A 19,750-nucleotide genomic window follows, 5' to 3' on the forward strand; every position below is an offset into this window, starting at 1 on the left:
ATAGCTGCCAACCTGGCCACGAAAGAACACATGTGAACCCAGGAGCAGGTTTGCATGAAAATCAAGTTGGTACGGCGAGACCCCCAACCCTGAGCCCTGAGCTTCCCCTCCCCCTTCTTCCCCTTGCTTCCCCCTTCCAGCTCCCTCCTCCCAGGTTTCCCCCTCCCCTCTCCCACCCTCTCTTTCCCTCTCCCACCTCCTTTTCCCAGTCTCCCCAGAGGTTCATTCCCCTCCCCCCCAGTTTTGTTCAATAAACCCAATTTCTATTTTTGAACATACGCGTCTTTTATTTGACATCAGGAAGGGGGGTGGGGAGGGGTAAGTGGAAGGATGTGAGGGAGGAATGGGGCACGAGCCCCCGGTGGGGAGGACCAGGGAGGCTCCGAGGGCTCCAAGGGTTGGACGCTCTCCCTCAGGGCCTCCTGGATCCTGACAACCCCCCGATAAACCCCCCGGATGGCAGCCTGCAGCAAGTGCATCTGGGCCGATGGCAATGACACCACGGGACACGCCGGCATGCCCTGGGGCAGCTCTGGCTCCATGTGGCCAAGTGCTGTGGTGTCCCGAGTTCGGGCACTCAGGGCACTCCAAGACAGGACGGCTTTGCTGTCCCTCATCGAGGTAGACAAGCAAGTGGGGAACCCTGAGAACTGTCTGTCCAGGGTGGAGGTAGGGTCCCTTTAAGCACGGAGCTCAGTTAGCCTCAGGCAGCAGCCCCACACACTAAGTCCTAACCTGATGCCCTGCCAGCACTGGTTCCAGCCAGCCTTAACTGCGGTTCAGGGTCCACTCAGTGTGGATGTGCTATTTCAAAATAGTTTTTGTGTATAGATGCGTTATTTCGAATTAGCTTAATTTGAATAACTATTTCGAATTAAGTTAATTCAAAATAGTGCTGTAGTGTAGACATACCCTCAGTGAAGAGCTACTTACTGTATCTTAATACATTAACAAGTTAATCATTATCATATAAATAAGGAAACTTAATGCCCCTCTTTTTATCATTGGAATCCAAGGCAGAATAATTAAGGACCAAATTTTCAATAGTATACATTAATTTTTGTGCCCAATCTAACACACCCCACCACCAAGGCAAATATGGTAGGATTTTCACATAGAAACTGACAGGCATCAATCCTTATATGAAATAAGTTATAAGAAATCAATCCTACTTCATTGCTATATGTCTGCTAATTTTAATTTACTATTCAGAGCCAAGGAGGTACTTTTTTCCCTCCTTTAAAAGAAAAAAAAATCAAAGAAATACTTTAAATATAAATAAAGTTTCCCGTTTTTATATCACCACATTCTCAAAAACAGCTGAATAATTTTTGCTTAAACTTGAAACAAACAAGCATAAAATCAGAGACAGACATGAAAAATTGGAGCCAAACAGCTTGCCTAGTACAATGGGGGTTAAATTACTGATAGGGGCCCTTGGGTGCTACTTATGTGCATCATCAACGTCCCCAGTTTTTCCAGGAGTCTCCTGGAGTCAATTTCCTGGAGGCTGCTAAAGCCAATTCAGAAGATTTCAGGTGGCTAACAGTTCAGAAGCAGTCAGCATGTCCCTGTGGCTCCTGGCAGAGGAGGGGCCAGATGCTTCATATACTTCTCTCTGAGCGCTAACTCAATAGTTCTCATTGGCCAATGGGGCAACACAATCAATGGAAGCTGCAGGGGACAATGCCTGCAGGCAGGGGCAGTGAACAAAGCTATCTTCCTCTCCCACAAGTCACAAGGACATGCCAGCCACTTTGTGGAGTGGCATAGCATCAGGGTGGGGGGAGTCCACCAGAGTTCTGCTGCACCATTGACCAGAAATTGTACAAAGTAAGTGGTGCACATTTGGAGCTCATACCCTACACCCCTTGCCCCAGCCCTGAGCCCTTTCCTTCACCCAAATCCCTTCCAGAGCCCATACTCCATACTACCACTTGTACCACAGTCTCCTACCCCAGCCCCTGCACTCCAATCCCCCAGGCACTTTACAGACACTAACCCCTTCTGTACCCCCTGTCTCACCCTCACAAGCGAGTGAGGCTGGGGGACCATGAGTGACGGAGGAAGGAGAAATGGAATGAGGTGGGAGGGGCCTCTGAGAAGGGACTGTGCAGGGCAAGGGTGTTTGGGTTTGTATGATTTAGACACAGTTAAAACAGGAAACACTAGAAGTTGAATTACATCAATCACTCCTTTCTCAGAGATCAGTATTGGATTTTTTCCCCATATTTCTCTCTGCCTAGATATCCAGTACTTTTGCAACAAAGCTGTCAGTTTATTTGTTAATTCCTTAGGATGCACATCTAGATTGACTGACTTGCATACCTTCAACTTTTCCATACAGTTTTTTTTATTTACTACACATAGCAGTGCCGTAGTGTGTCATGAACCGAGGGAATAAGTTATTTTGTTTAATAAGTGATTAATGTGTAATTTAGAAAAAAACTTGACATATGATCATTTACTCATTTCGGTTATCATGCCATTATATTTTAAAAGCCAGTATCAAGGTCACTTTTAGTACCATAAACCATTTTACTCACTGTTTTGACTAATGGCTACAATTTGCTGTCACATTAATAGCATGACACTGGGTAATGAACACAGTACAAGAGCATGAAATACAATTGCTTAAAAAGCTTGCTCACTAACGTATCAGCATACTGTGAAATATTTGTTGAAAGTTGTTGTTTCCTTTTTATGTAACAAATTTATTCTGTAGTACAGTAACTCTTATGAATGGGTAATTGTTATAAGGAAGCCGATACTGGTTATAAGACAGAAGCAGCAAACGATCTGTCAAAGCTTGACTCTGCACTGACTTGCACCTGCTCTTGTGATTTACCTCAGTGCAAACTGGACATTGACTAGATGTAAAATGCTACCAAAGATACAATCTATATTTCCAAAAAATATAAAATTAAGCAATAAAATGTTTAACAATTAGCAATATTCATTTTCAACTGTTCGCTTAGGAAAGGCTACAGTGTCAAAATTCTTTCCATCTGCAACCATAATTTCTACAGCTGGGCTCAATGGGAAAAAAGTTTTATCCCTTTTGACATTTTTAATACATAGTAAAACAACAGTGGTAGTATAACTACACTATAGGCATTTATTGGACATCTAGCCTCATAGTCCTGGGCACAATTTATAAACTTCAGATGCTATCTACTATATATCTGAGAGAGTTTGTGCATTTCTCTATCTTTGTGTCCATTTGTCCATGAGTCCATTTATTCATTAACTCCCCCTAAACCATCAAAGCTAGGGCCACCAAATTTGATATGCAGCTTCAAGCAAGGTCAAGGTTTGGTTGTGCCAGGACAACAGATTGTGTGTGGAAAATGAGTGCTTCGCATCACGTGGAAGGGGTATGATAGCAGGAGCATTTCTACTCATGAATGACCACGGGGGAGAGGGGCAGCAAGTGCCCCAGGAAGCCACCATGTGAATAAGGCAAGAGCCACTGCCCCGAGCCAAATGGTCCCTGCCACACACCCAGGCCAGCCTGGGGAAGAAACCAGCAGCTGGGCTGCATGGCCCCAGGGAGAAACTCTGAGCCCCCGATCTCCAAGACCCCTAACCTCTGCTCTGACTGATGTAGTAATATCACCATAGGAGACTGAACATTGCCCTAAGTGGCTGGTCTGAAACTTGAATTATTGAGATCCTAAGAACATGAAACAAAAATAATTTTGGAAGTGATAAACTTTCCATACCTGCAGGAGGGCTTAAATAAGTGTCAGAAATTTTTCTTAAGAGGTAAATTTTTCAACTTTTCAGTTAGATTTCCTAGAAATGGATATCATAGACTAGTGATGCTAGATTTAAAGGCTCTGTATCAAATGACTATGAACTTTGGCCTCATAAAAGCATCAGGTTATTCAGATAACCAATCACTTAGTATTATAATATAAATACAAATGACAACAACTCTTTGGCATTTCACAAATGCTATGATGGAGTAGGTTTAAACTGCTGGGGAGAATATGGAAGAGTAGGGGAACTGGAGGGTAAAGGCAGAAAGCAGGGAGAGGATGGGGGAGGGGAAAAACACTTAAAAACGTAGACAGAAGAGGCAACACAACTAGCCTCCACTTGCTGCCTAACAGCACTCATAAGCCATCACAGCTTGCAGTGTGGATGGGGTTTTGCTGGCTGGAATCTATTCATGACAGAACAACAGGGGGAGAGGCTAGACCCCACAATTGCATCTTTGCCCTGCCCATCGTTGTCCACTAGACCTCACCACTGTTGGAAAAGTGGCTGGTAAGCAGGGATCCAGCCAACAGAATTACCCACCACTAGTGATAGGGGAGACAAGGTATGGGACAAATTTCCTGTGCTTAAGACAATGACATTGCACCTGCTGGAGGGGCTTAAATATGAGACTCCTATTAAAAATGGGATATCTGGTCATCCTACTTAATCTACCAAAATGTAGCACAAACTACTTGGACATAGTTTCAACCATACCTGAGACACTTGTGATAGCATTTCTGAAGCAGAAATGCAAGTTGTGTGTTTGAGTCCCAGTGAGTTCATTTTCTAAACAAAGGCCTTTCAACAATTTTTTAAGAGCAATTAACAGAATTATGGAGAAATATAATGTGAATAATGAAATGCTTATATTTTGATTTTGCATAATCTTCCTTATAGCTACAGAAAAATTCTGAGTATTTTTTCTAAGCACAATGTTTTCCAACTGTAAAAATTATAAATATGAATACACTATAAATAACTAATTATCAAAAGATCAAGGCATGATCGAAAGTACTGTAAGTATTTACACTCATTTTGAAACATTTTAAAATTTAGTGTATGCTTTCTGAATACAAAAATACACACACATGTAGCTGCAGCAGCACAAGAGCTAGCAAACAGAGCTGTAAACAGGGGAGTTTGAGTGGGAGTTTGTAAGGGGAGTTTGGATATTGAGACTTATTTGGGGTTTGTTTTTGCTGTGGAAGGGGTGTTTTGGTTTGTTTTTTGTGTTCACCGGACTAATAGGATTTTGGTGAGAAAGTAGATAAAATACAGAGGCAGTTGTGACCAGACAGACTAACCCCTATATTATCCATCTTATTTGCCTCTCTGAAGCACAGGGCAGAGAAGGAGCAATAATATCAGCACAGTCTATGCTGGCTCATCTGATCCTGAGAAGCTGAAACACAGATATGTGGATAGAGAGCAGCTAAGTCAATAAGCTGGCCTCGAGGCTGCGGCTGGCACCTATGTTGATTCGAACACACACAGTCCCAGGAAGAGGAATTTCCCACTGAGAAAACAATGTCCAGTACTTCAAAATTCTTCTTTGGACCCTCTTAGTAAGTTCAACTTCTCCAAGCTGGAAGCTTTATTTTCTACACAGAAATTATTTCATATTCTCTGAGTTGTATAGACAACTCATTTGAAAGAGAAGATAAAGGAAGGACAGTCTCCTCATTCTTGTGAAGATAAATGGGAAACTTTTGCACAAAAGGATGACATAACCCATACATTAACTTTGTTCTAATATAAAACTTTAAAAATGACTATAAACAAGAGCTGGTATCACAGAAATTCAAGTACAGATAACAGCTAACAAACAAAACTTGGAAATATGAAATAGAGCTCCTTAACATATAGGCTTAAAGAAAGCAGGGGAAAGGAGGAAAGAACTTCAGAGAGCCTAAAATAATGCAGTCAGCTTACAAGTGGGAGCTCTCAGAGCAACAGGCTAAATTCTAATAGTCTTTCTGGGCCCATCTAGTGTAGCCTATAGGGCTAACCTGCTTGCTTGCCTATAGATATATAAAATTATTATTTCCTTATGGTTTTGATTATATGTTTATTATAATAAATGTCAATATGTTTATTTTGGCTGTAAACACACGAGACTTACAGGCCACATCCTGTATGTTGAGCTAAGGCAAAGTGAGTATTTTTGTATGGGTCCTTTCACCTACATAGTGTGGCCAGACAGACTAACCCCATATCATCCATCTTATTTGCCTCTCTGAAGCACAGGGCAGAGAAGGAGCAATAATATCAGCATAGTCTATGCTGGCTCATCTGATCCTGAGAAGCTGAAACACAGATATGTGGATAGAGAGCAGCTAAGTCAATAAGCTGGCCTCGAGGCTGCGGCTGGCACCTATGTTGATTCGAACACACACAGTCCCAGGAAGAGGAATTTCCCACTGAGAAAACAATGTCCAGTACTTCAAAATTTAATCATCTCAATTCTCTCTTACAAGTGTAAATTAAGTTCACAACTTCCTTGTAAGAACTGGTCTCACAGCAGACAGACCAGCATCAATTGGCATTACAGATAAGAAAGAGAAAATACGTGACCCCATGATTATAAAAGATGGGCCCAGCACACACTCACTTTGAGTGTCATTCTACCCTCTACCTGCTGGTCGGGTTAGGTGTTTGACCTCCAGAGGTTCTATGGGGACGCCCACCTCGTATTTTCGTCTTTCCTAGGAATTGAGGGACCGGCCCTGGCCTGACATGCTGGAGTCGAGAGGCACAGAATGGGGTAAAAATGGTACCTGGATGTGGTCCTCTGTCTTAAGTGTACACATAGAAAGAGTAAGCTGTTACTTGGTACCATTATTTCTATTTTTCTATCTTTATCTTCTTTGTAACCATTTTTAAGGCCTATATTTTGCTAATAGTTAAGAAATAGAACAATAGCCATTGCAACCATATGATTTATAAGCTTCCTCAAATAAACCTGTAACTGTTTAAGCTTTAACCTGACTCCTTCAGTTGCTGTAACAGAACCAAGCACAATTTAAAAGAACTTCAGCCGGTCTAAAGGGACAGTTATAGGAAGAGCTTGGGTGTTTGGATCTGTGTCACTCCCAGGTGACAGGATCCACTGGGGCATCTTTCAGTCTTTCTCCAAGGCTGCCCGCTGCAAAGGAATTATGAAATTCTAGCAGCTGAAATCTAAGATGTAATAAGCTCTTCCTATATAACGGGGCGTCTGTTGGCCTGCTGGCCACCCTCTGCGATGGGACCCCGGTCCTAGCAGTAAAGGCACGGACGTTAAACCTTTTCTCGGAAACATACACACACACACTGCCCTGACCGTCGGCTGACAGCAGTAGTGGCCATGGCCCAAGTACTAGAGAACACAAGGAGGATGATTGGATGTGGTAGCTGCGGTATGTACATGATTCTGGAGGGGGTTCCTGAAAGGAGTTTTGTTTGCATGAAGTGCCGCCTGATAGAGCTCATGGAAGAAAAGATCCGAGGATTGCAGATGGAGGTGGAAACTCTGGTCGAGTTTAGAAGGGGGTTTGAGCAGATGATGGAGCAAAGGGATGACGTGGCAGAAGGGGAAAGTTTAGATATGCAGATGGAAGCAGGATCAAGGGCCTCAGAGGGGGAACTGCTGAGCGAAGAAAATGGACAGTGGAAGCATGTGATTAAGAGAACCAGGGAGAGGAAAAGATGGGTCAGTGAAGGAAAAATAGAGCTCAAGAACAGGTATGTGGAGTTGGAGAATGAAGAAGGGGTACAACAGGTAGATAATGAAGATGGAAGGGTAAGGAAGAAGAAAAGAGTGGTTTGTCCCATAGATAAAGGGGAAGAGTTAATGGAGATAACACCAATAATGAGCATCAGGAGGATACAGGATAGGTTAAAGAGGATTACAAGGGAAAACAGGAATGGCAAGGACTTGCAGCCAGAGGAAGCAAGGGATAGACCAGAGAATCACACTGTCACTAGGAAAAGGCAGGTCTACATGATTGGGGACCAGAGCTGATCCAGAGAACAGAAGGGTGAGCTGTCTGCCAGGTGCTAAGATACGGGATGTGGAATTGAGGTTAAAGAGGATTATTAAGGGAGCAGGAAAGAATCCATTGATCATCCTTCATGTAGGAACAAATGATATGGCTAGATTCTCATTGGAACGAATTATGGGAGACTATGCCAGGCTGGGGAGGATGCTCAATGAAATCTTTAGTGGGATTCTGCCTGTTCCTAGAGATGGGCAACTAAGATGCGACAGGATTATGATGATCAATAGATGGCTTAGGCAGTGGTGCTATAAGAAGGGCTTTGGGATGTATGGTCACTGGGAGGCATTTATGGACAGAGGACTGTTCTCTCGGGATAGACTTCACCTAAATAGGGAGGGAAATAGACTTCTAGAATGGAGGCTGGTTCAACTGATTAAGAGAGCTTTAAACTAGGAATTTGGGAGAGACAGTTGGGAGATGTCCAGGTAATCTCTACGCCGGATTTTAACACTGGGGCTACGTCCTTTCAGGTAGGAATAAGAGATCCTCCGGAAAAGGGCTTTATTCCGGAGGATCGCGCCAGTCTAGACGCTTTTTTTCCGGCTTTTCCCCAAGCCAGAAAAAAAGCGGCGGACATGTTTATTTAAATCCGCGGGGAATATTTAAATTCCTCTTCCTCAGTAGGGATAAGGAGGTGTTAGTGCTGTTATACAAGGCATTGGTGAGACCCCATTTGGAATACTGTGTGCAGTTCTGGTCTCCCATGTTTAAGAAGGATGAATTCAAACTGGAACAGGTACAAAGAAGGGCCACTAGGATGATCTGAGGAATGGAAAACCTGTCCTATGAAAGGAGACTCAAGGAGCTTGACTTGTTTACCTTAACCAAAAGAAGGCTGAGGGGAGACACGATTGCACTCTTTAAATATATTAGAGGGATAAATACCAGGGAGGGAGAGGAATTATTTAAGCTTAATACCAATGTGGACACAAGAACAAATGGATATAAACTGGCTAGTAGGAAGTTTAGACTTGAGATTAGACGAAGGTTTCTAACCATTAGAGGAGTGAGGTTCTGAAACGGCCTTTCAAAGGAAGTAGTGGGGGCAAAAGGTCTATCTGGCTTCAAGATTAAACTAGATGGGTTTATGAAGGGGATGGTGAGAACTTTAGAGAACTTTCTGGATGTCTGGCTGGTGAGTCTTGCCCACATGCTCAGGGTTTATCTGATCGCCATATTTGGGGTCAGGAAGGAATTTTCCTCCATGGTAGGTTGGCAGAGGCCCTGGAGGTTTTTCGCCTTCCTCTGTAGCATGGGGTACAGATCACAGCTGGAGGATTCTCTGCATCTTGGGGTCTTCAAACTATTTGAAGTCTTCAATATCTGAGATATAGGTGGGAAGATTATTCTAGGATGGGGTGGGTGAGATTCTGTGGCCTGCACTGTGCAGGGGGTCAGAGTAGATGATCATAATGGTCCTTTCTGACCTTAAAGTCTATGAGTCTATGTATACAACCCCACCCACCCACCCACACAGTATAACATTAATATTCTTGATACATCTGCAAAAGTAAGCACCATAAAAGCGTGCCTCCCTGGAAGCAGCAGCATTTTCCTGCTGCTCTTAGGCAGAGCAAAGGTCACAAGGGGTTTACAGCATGTGAGGGAATGTGAAATATGAGCTCTGAAAGGGAGTTTTGGTATGGGAGGGAGATTGAGGTATTGGGTCCAGGGGTGTTGAGCTTGAGATGCCACATATGGGGGAAGCTTACCTCAGGAAATTCTCTTCAAGCAGCAACCTGTCCCTGCTGCTCCTAGTGGAGATGCAGCCAGGCAGCTCTGCACAGTGACTCCACCTGCAGATGCTTCACCCATATCTTTCATTGGCCATAGTTCCCACAGAAGATGAGCACTCCCTGGATCTGGCACCCTAGAACCCTTCTCCATGTACCAACTCCTTGTCTGGCACCCTCTTCCACAACCCAACTTCCTCCTTTTTAGTTAAGAAGAATTTTTCACTTACCTGCATCCCCGAAGCTGTCTCAACATGCCAGACAAAAATGCTTTTACTGTAGACCTACATTTAATATTAATATTCGGAAATCAATATTACCATTAAGTTCACTTTGGAATGCCTCCAACAATACGGAAAGATTTCATTTCATGACCATTTTATTAAAGAAATATATTGTTTGGATTTATTAAAGTTTCTGCTGTCAACAGTGAAAGATACAGTACAAGTTGTAACCCCGAAACCTAATTGGTCCAGAATGAGGGAGTTTGTTGGACCAGGGAAGGTCAATTTCAACCAGCCCTCCCACCTTGCTTCCAGGCTACTTCTGCCAACGAGACTTCTGGCCCCCGCAGGGTTTTCTGTCATGATCAGACTCCCAGCCACCAGGGCTCTCTGGCCTGGTAACATCTGTAGTCTGGATCAGAGAGTCCAGGTTTTCAGTGGTTCAACCTTTATTGCTGCTAGTCTATATTACAAAGGCTTTGCCAGAATAGCTATGATAGGAAAGCTATACAAGCAAACCTCCCTAGCAAGAAGACAGTGTGTATCAGCAAAAAGAGTTCTTTGGCTGATAGTGAAAACCATGTCCCTGAATGATGAACTATACCAGAATAATTAACAGGCATACCTGTGTCAGCAAGCCTTTGTAGCATAGATCTGTTTGATCTTAGTCTTATTCAGTACCACACAGCACATCAGGAACACTCAGTTTTGTTTAATAATTATAATGCACATTATTTCAAACAAAGATAAAATCTGTGAATATACACATTGAAAGCCAAGTAGGTTACTTTAAGAGTAGTACTTTCGTGACATTAGAGCTGTCAAAAACAGTATAATCCCTCAATAGAGGCATTGCTACCATAAGTACTGAAATAAACATGCAGTGGAATAAGCTTAATTTGAGCTCAACTATTTCTGAAATAATTACAAATCAATAGCTTCCAAATGAGATCTAATAGATTCTATGTTTATTGTCAGTCAAAACCAGGGATGAGTATCTAGGTTGAGAGGAAAGAACCAACCCCAATATTCATTTATACTCAGTCTTTCGTGAAATTTTAAAGTGTTTAAGATATTCTATACTTCAAAAAACCAGTCAAATTCAGGATGTCTTAATCTGTGCCACATGGGACTTGGAAATGACAAAATCTCTCTCCTTTCTGGAGAAACTGAAGCCACTAAATACTGTAAATATTGTACCCTTAAATTTGCACACCAAAGGTGCTTCTCGAAAAGCATGTCTGAAATTTGAATTATTGTGACACAAAAACATGGGAAGCACCAGATGTTGTTGGCAGTGGCAAGTCATCTCTTTCCCTGAATCTAGTATTTTTGGATACCAAATACAAAATCAACACAAACCTCATTATGTTCTGATCTGCTTACACCTTATTGAACATGGGAAGGTTACTCACCTGGTGGAGTAACTGCAGTTCTTTGAGCTGGCTGTCCCCGAGGGTACTCCACCTTAGGTGCCTGAGCCCTGCTGCCCCTCTAAACGGAGGCTTTAAGGTAGTAGTGCCCATGGTCAGCTGTGGTCACGGAATGCTGACACGTGACATTTTAATCGAAGTTCTACTCATAATTTTGAGAGAAGTGTCTGCTGAGGTTGACCGCAAGAATGTTATCCTTGCCTGGGAAATAGGTTGCAATCAGTTTTATACTTTGTGGAATGCACCATTCCCACAGGTGAACTGTTTCTGAGCAGACCTGATAAGATCAGGCTCCTCCCAGCCTGCTGATATAGTACATTCTAGTAACATCATCCATAAGTATTTGGACTGTTTTGTTTTGGATCATTGTGAGGAAGTGTAAGCAGGCATTGTGGACTGACCTGAGCTTGAGCAGGCTGATATACAACTTCAATTCTTCTTGTGTCCAATGGCCCTGGACAATGTAGTGGTCTAAGTGGGTCCCCTAATCCAATAGTGAAATGTCTTTAGTGATTGTCAGTGATTATCCCTTCAAAATACATGTCTCTGACTGTGGCCTGGATTTCTATCAGAAAGCCTGAGAGCTGAAGCCGCGATGCACGTCACATGACAACTGCTGATGTGCGGCATCTTGATACAGTGTCTGCTGAATCTAGAGTGGCCTGAAGAGCTGTTTTGGAGATTAATGCACCCTTGTTGATATTTGATTTAAATTGTTGTCTTTTGTAGTCAGAGAGAAACTCAAAAGAATGTGAGCTGATCAGGTATGTGGTGTGTAGATTTGGTGATGAGTGAATAGTAGGAAATTGCGAGCTGGAGGCTGGCTCATGAATATGCCTTTCTGCCCATCAGGTCTAACTTCTTCTAGGACTGTGCAGGTAGCCTGCTGTTTCCCTCTCTCATTTATAGCATCCACCACCAGGGAATTTGGAGTGGGGTGAGAGAATAGAACGTCAGTCCCTTTTGGGGCAACATAGTATTTATGAGCTGACCTTTTGCATGTTGGGGAAATCATGGCTGGTGTCAGCCAAATGGTCTTTGCTGGGTCTATGAGGGCTTCATTTATGAGGATGGCCAGCTTGACATGAGGAGAGGAATTCAGTATACTGATGAGCTTATGTTGACTCTCTGGCATAGCTGACAGGGATATCTCCAGCGTGTCTGCCATTCTTTTAAAAAGTTCTTGGAATGATTTGAAGTCGTCCCCCGAGGTTGGTGGCTGGGGCATAATTGTATCACCCAGAGATGATGAAGAAATGTGTGTAGGTGGGGGTGATTCGGGGGCCTGGTCCTCTCCTGTTAAGTCCACGTCCTCTTCTTCCCCAAATGAACAGGAGTGAGTCAGAGACTGGGTTGTAGCGGCAAGAAGAGGTTTGGGAGCTGGCAGTGGCTGTTGCGGTTGCTGTGTGTCTGCTGTGTTCTGTATTTTGCCCAAGGGTCTCATAGGGCCAATTAGGGGGAATGGGCGGTGGGAGCCACTGAGGTTGTTGCCATTTCTGTACCTGCTGTGTGGGATTGGATGAAGAGTGCCTAGGTGTATGTGTCTGAATGGGTTCACAGTCATCATCATCACTGGACAGAGCGGCGCCGAGGCTGGGGTGGAAGAAAGATTGAATCTTGATGTATTCAGGGTACCATCAGTGCCAAAGAGGGACAGTCCCTGCACTGAGGAAACCATCAGCTTTGCTACCATGGTACATTGCAGTACTGGCAGAGAAGGGAGTGGAAGGGGCACTGTTGGAACCTGCACTATCACTGTTGGCAGTCTTGGTTAAGGTGGCAGAATGTTTAGTCAGTGCTGACATCCCTACAGGAAGTGGCATCGTGGCACTTGGTGCTGAGGATGAGCATGGTCTTATCTGTGCTGCAGCTGGTGCCAACTGCATTTTTACAGGTGACAATGTGAAGCCTTTTTATTTCAGCTCTGTTGGTACTTTGGAGGAGGAGGGACATCACCTGTACTCATGATGCCACAGTCCCCAGTAAATTTAGAAATGCTTTATTGCACTTAGAAACTGTATTTGAAACTAGTGGCTCCTGAGGCTTGTGATGTAGAGCATTACAACTTATTTGTATATAAATGCATCATCTTGAAGAATTCTACAGAAACAATAGTAATGTCCAAATTATCAAAAGTAGGCTTGCACAAGTTATGTACCTTGAACAATATTAGGATCCAAACAAGAATCATTGTCTTCATATGTGCAGAGCACTAAATAGCTTACACTGAAGTCAGAAGGAATTCCTGAAAGCTTAACAACTTCTAATGGATTTAGGAGTTTAAAGTTTGGTGCCTATTTTTGAAAATCTTGGTCTGCAAAGTTGAACATATAGGCAGCAATTTGAATTGAAGTGAAATAATATCAAGAAAGACTGGACTCCCAACAGTGAGGGAATTCCAGCAGACAAATGACAAAAGTAATGTGTTCATACTAATGTGTTCATACTCAAGACTCATTTAGGATCTGATCAGACTCTCAATGAGATCACACTCTTACTGAAGTTAATGTAAAAGTTCCATTCATTTCAATTGTTTAGGATGTATTGCTTATTTTAAGACAGAATAGAAACTCTGGGCTAGATCAAAGATTCCTTTTAAAATTACATTAAGTAAAATATGTTTTCAAAGTCAAAATGGGTCATTTCACGGTTTCAGATGCAGCCTAGTCTCTACCCCAAAATGAAAAATACCCCATAAATTATACGACAATGATCAGTTTATCCATGTGTTACTTTTACAATTATTTTCATTTTACATGTTTGTTTCTGGCTCTGTATTAAACATTTTTAGAATCCAAGTTCAATCAAAAGGGAGAAAGGCAGTTGAGCTACACAGCATCTCTTTTGCAGAATGACATCAAGTAACACCTATGAATGTTATTTTTAAATAAAAGAATATTCATGATGTTGCAACTATTCATTGCAGCTGGTGAAATTTGAAGCTAAAAGGGCCTAACAATTTAAAAATAACTGAATCACAGTTTATTTTTAATTTCAAATATTCTAATCACCTGTATTTAATATTAGGTATATTTAGACAAGCTGCCTGTCTGTTCCCAATAACTCCTTTCCTTCTGTCATCTCACAATCTGACATTTTTCATTTTTCAATATGCAGATTTTGTCTTCCCTGACTGGCTTGTCATTAAAACTGTCACAATCTGTAATTATTTATGTATACCCATTTATTATTAAACTGGCAAAACCTTCACCCCCCCACTAACAAGCTCTCTCCCATGTCACTGTCAGCACAACTATTTTTCACTTCATTGCTGGATTGATACCCTTGTGTGTATACCAAAGCTCTTTTCCTTGTTTTCTCGGTTACCACAGAGTAGCAAGCCCAGACACGCCAATTCCATCTCCTTGCATCGCACTCTGCTTGTTTTAAATTGCACTTACTAGTGGAATTTTGAGTAGGCCAAGGACAAGATTCAACTATTTACCAGTTATAAGTTGTGTTTTGTAGATGTGACAGATCATTTACAGGTTGGACCTCTATATTCTCAACTTCCCGAGTCCAAGAACATCTGTGGTCTGGCATCCCCATGGGTGTTCCTGGGCTGGAGCACTCACAAGGAAAGCTGGGGTCAGCATACTCAGCAACTCCTCCCCTGCCCTCCCAGAGCCTCTTAATACCATGAATAGCTCACGTGCAGCATTTAAGTTCAGGAGAAGGAGAAGCAGAGATTGAGGGGGATACTCGGGGGCAGAGGGAGGCAATGTGGCGGGGGAACCCCACAGCTCAGGGCCTGGAGTGCAGACTGATGGCTATGGGGCTCAGTGTCCTCCCACAGGGCTATGCGGCTGGCCCCAAGCCGTGGCACTCCGCAGTCACCCTGTCTCTTTCCCCAAGCATCTTCTGCTTCCCTGTTTGGTCAATGCTGTATGCTCTGCTGCCACTGCAGCAGAGCCCCTCAGCTGGAGCTGCAGAGGGGCTGGCATTCACTTCTGCTGGTCCAAAAAATTCCCTGGTTCAGAACTGGTCAGGTCCAGAGGATGCTGGACAAAGGAACTACAACCTGTCCGATAAACACTCCATGGGTGTTTCTGCATTAAAGGGGAGGGATAGCTCAGTGGTTTGAGCAGTAGCCTGCCAAACCTAGGGTTGTGAGCTCGATGCTCGAGGGGGGTCATTTAAGGATCTGGGGCAAATCTGTCAGGGATGGTACTTGGTCCTGCTGTAAGGGCAGAGGACTGCACTCAATTACCATGCAAGGTTCCTTCCAGTTCTATGACATAGGTATACCTCCATATATTATTTTTATTATTATATTAAAGGTGAGAAACATTCAATCAAATTTCATCAAAGGATTTCACAAAGTTCAGTAGATTCCTGTTAATAGCAATCAGGGTATTTACAACTTCCAGTTAAGTGCAACATTTTGCTGGGAACCAATCCCATCCCATTGACATAATCTTAAGGGTTTTGGACATAGGAAATGGCATGCCAATTATTGAGGGGTTTGTTGGTGGGTTTTTTTGCTTTTGTAAAAAGGCCCAAAACCCAGGAAGGTTTGCACAAGCAAACCCAGGGAAGGAAGCACTTCTCATGACTTTGAAACCTGGTCTCTCTTACCAACAGAAGTTGACACCATCAAAGATATTGCCTCTCCTACCTTGTGTGTCTCAAATCCAGGGGGATGCAGGTCTACAAAAAAATCAGACACTTTTTTTTAAGATTATAAATTGATATACTAAAATCTGTAGCATAAAATACATTGAAGCCCACACTATGACTTTAATGGCATATCATTTAATGGTTAAAGGGCAGGAGCGCATTTAGGAATAAAGTTGGCTATTGACCCATTCTGATCCATACTATTTATCATAGTATCATAGAAAACTAAGACTGGGAGGAATCTTCAGAGATTCTAGTCCCCTGCACTCATGGCAGGATTATCTTCTAGGCAATTTATTCCAGTGCTTAACCACCCTGCCAAAGTTTTTCCTCATGTCTCAACTAAACTTCCCAGTCTACCATTTAAGCTCATTGCTTCTTGTCCTATCATCAGAGGTCCATGACAATATTTTTTCACCCTCCTCCTTGTAATCCTTTTAGGTACTTGAGAGCTGTTATGTCCCCAATCAATCTTCTATTTTCCAAACTAAACAAACCCAGTTCTTTCAATCTTCCTCATAGGTCATGTTTTCTAGATCTTTAATCATTTTTGTTGCTCTTCTCGGGACCTTCTCCAATTTCATAAGAACATAAGTATAGCCATACTGGGTGAGACCAAAGGTCCATCTAGCCCAGTATTCTGTCTGCCAACAGTGGCCAATACCGGATGCCCCAGAGGGAGGGATCACAGCAGGTACTCCTGACGTGATCCCTCCCCTGTCACCCACTTCCAGAGAAACAGAGGCTAAGGATACCATTCCTACCCATCCTGACTAATAACCATTGATGGAACTAACCTCCATGAACCTATCTAGCTCTTTTTTGAACCCTGTTAAAGTTCTAGCCTTCACCACAGCCTCTGGCAAGGAGTTCCACAGGTTGCCTGTGCACTGAGTAAAGAAAAACTTCCTTTTGTTTGTTTTAAACCTGCTGCCTATTAATTTCATTTGGTGACCCCTAGTTCTTATATTGTGGGATCAAGTAAATAACTTTTCTTATTCACTCTTTCTATTCCAATCATGATTTTATAGACCTCTATCATATCCCCCCTTAGTCTGCTCTTTTCTAAGCTGAAAAGTCCAAGAATTTTTAATGTCTCTTCATATGGAACCCGTTCCAAACCCCTGCCCTTTTCTGAAACTTTTCCGATGCCAATATATCTTTTTTTGAGATGAGGACCACATCTGTACATGGTGTTCAAGATGTGGGCATACCATGGTTTTATATAGAGGCAGTAAGATATTCTCTGTCTTATTCTCTATCCTTTTTTTAATGACTACTAACATTCTATTTGCTTTTTAGACTACTGCTGCATGCTGAGTGGATGTTTTCAGAGAACTATCCACAATGACTCCAAGATCTCTCTCTTCAGTAGTTGCAGACAAAGTAGTCCCAATCATATTGTATATATAGGTGGGATTATGTTTTCCAATGTGCATTACTTTACATTTATGAACATTAAATTTCATTTGCCATTTTGTTACCCAATCACTTAGTTTCTCCACATCTTTCCTGAAACGTGGTGCCTGAAACTGGATATAGTATTCTAGTCAAGGCCTAATCAGTACAGAGTAGAGTGGAAGAATTACTTCCTAATTCTTGTTTACAACACTCCCATTAATGCATCTCAGAAAGATGTCTGGATTTATTTATTTATTTATTGCATATAAGGAGGGTTCTTCATTTACATTGTGTGATTGTACCAAGTGATGTTATTGTTTTAAATTAACTGGAAAATAATGTGTTTGTACAAGCCCAATGTACTCAATTATAATTAGGATAATTGCATACTGATAGTAACCAGCTTGAGTGCACATGCTCACCGATATAATGCTTTAACTTTCTGAACATGACAAAGTTTATGACAAAGTAATAGAAAATTTATGAAGTTGCCTGTATGGATTCTTGGTGCAACCATCCTCCTCTTTCTTCTGATACTATATGAAAATACAGAGATTAAAGCTCCAGTCCTGCAGTTTGCTAAATATTTGCACACTGCTGCACTTGCATAAGCCTCCATTCAAGTTAATGGGGCTCCTTATCATAGAATCATAGAGCTGGAAGAGACCTCAGGAGGTCATCAAGTCCAACCCCCTGCCCAAGGCAGGACCAATCCCAACTACATCAACCCAGCCAGGGCTTTGTCAAGTCAAGACTTAAAAACCTTTAGCAATGGAGTTTCCACCACCTCCCTAGGTAACCCATTCCAGTGCTTCACCACCCTCCTAGTGAAATAGTTTTTCCTAATATCCAACCTGGACCTCTCCCACCGCAACTTGAGACCATGTTCCTTGTTCTGTCATCCATCACTACTGTGAACAGCCTTTCTCCAGCCTCTTTGGAACCTCCGTTCAGGAAGTTGAAGGCTGCTATCAAAACACCCCTCACTCTTCTCTTCTGCAGACTAAATAGACCCAACTCCCTCAGCCTCTCCTCGTAGGTCATATGCTCCAGCCCCCTAATCATTTTGGTTGCCCTCTGCTGGACCCTCTCCAATGCGTCCACATCCTTTCTATAGTGGGGGGCCCAGAACTGGATACAATACTTCAGATGTAGCCTCACCAGAGCCGAGTAAAGAGGAATAATCACATCTCTGGATCAACTGGCAATGCTCCTCTTAATGCAACCTAATATGCCATTAGACTTCTTGGCTACAAGGGCACACTGTTGACTCATGTCCAGCTTCTCATCCACTATAATCCCCAGGTCCTTTTCTACAGAACTGCTACTTAGCCAGTTGGTCCCCAAACCTGTGACAATGCTTGGGATTCTTCCATCCCAAGTGCAGGACTCTACACGTCTTTGTTGAACCTCATCAGATTTCTTGTGGCCCAATCCTTCAATTTGTCTAAGTCACTCTGGACTCTATCCCTGCCCTCCAGCATATCTACCTCTCCCCCTAGCTTAGTGTCATCTTCAAATTTGCTGAGGGTGCAATCCATCCTCTCATCCAGGTCATAAATAAAGACAGTGAAGAAAACTGGTCCCAGAACCGAACTTTGGGGCACTCCGCTAGAAACCGACTGCCATCCTGACATCGAGCCGTTGATCATGACCCGCTGGGCCTGACCTTCCAGCAAGTTGTCCATCCATCTTACAGTCCATTTATCCAATCCATATTCCCTTAACTTGCTGGCAATGAATATTGTGGGAGACCCTATCAAAATCCTTGCTAAAGTCAAGGTATCCACTGACTTCCTCACATTCACAGAGCCAGTTACCTCATCATAGAAGCTCATCAGATTGGTCAGGCACAACTTGCCCTTCATGAATCCATGCTGACTTTTCTTGATCACCTTCCCCTCTTCCGAGTGCTTCAAAATGGATTCCTTGAGGATCCCCTCCATGATTTTTCCAGGGACTGAGGTAAGACTGACTGGCCTATAGTTCCCTGGATGTCCTTCTTCCCTTTCTTAGAGATGGGCACTACATTTGCCTTTTTCCAATCATCCGGGATCTCTCCCAATGGGCACAGCAGAACACCTATACAGTGAACTTAAGGATCAGGGCCTAAGACAACAATGATATTTACTCAATGGACTCAGGTTTGCGATACTAAATTATAGAACCTTTAATGAAGAAACATTTCCCCCTCTATCTGATGTGGTGAATTAAGTGAGTTTCTGCAGTTCTTGTTACCTCCTACTTCAGACCTCTCATCCTGCATCCTGTTATGTGTTCTAGTCTGTATCTGACACATTTAAAGGACACAAAGCCTCGCTGAACAGAGGATCTTACCACTAGTAAGGAAAAGGGAAGATCAGTATGAAAAATAGAGCCTGATCTTCAAACAATGCTTGAAACAAGCTATATTTTTCTCTATTGCTTGGCACTAAAGCATTGCTTTAACTACATTTAAGGAATGTGCCATAATGAAAAACTCAAATTGAAACACTCAACATTATATACTATTGAGAATTACTCTTCAGCCT

General features: G+C 42.7%; 1 protein-coding gene across 4 annotated transcripts in view; it reads right to left on the reverse strand.

Annotated features, from left to right (window-relative positions):
- The window catches only part of CADM2 (cell adhesion molecule 2), a 1,018,160-nt gene that overhangs the window by 824,494 nt on the left and 173,916 nt on the right, over nt 1–19,750 (reverse strand). The gene's annotated exons all lie outside the window — the stretch shown is intronic.

This window comes from Pelodiscus sinensis, chromosome 1, assembly GCF_052426305.1.
Source record: "Pelodiscus sinensis isolate ZL-2025 chromosome 1, ASM5242630v1, whole genome shotgun sequence".
In the NCBI taxonomy this organism is placed as follows: Eukaryota; Metazoa; Chordata; order Testudines; family Trionychidae; genus Pelodiscus; species Pelodiscus sinensis.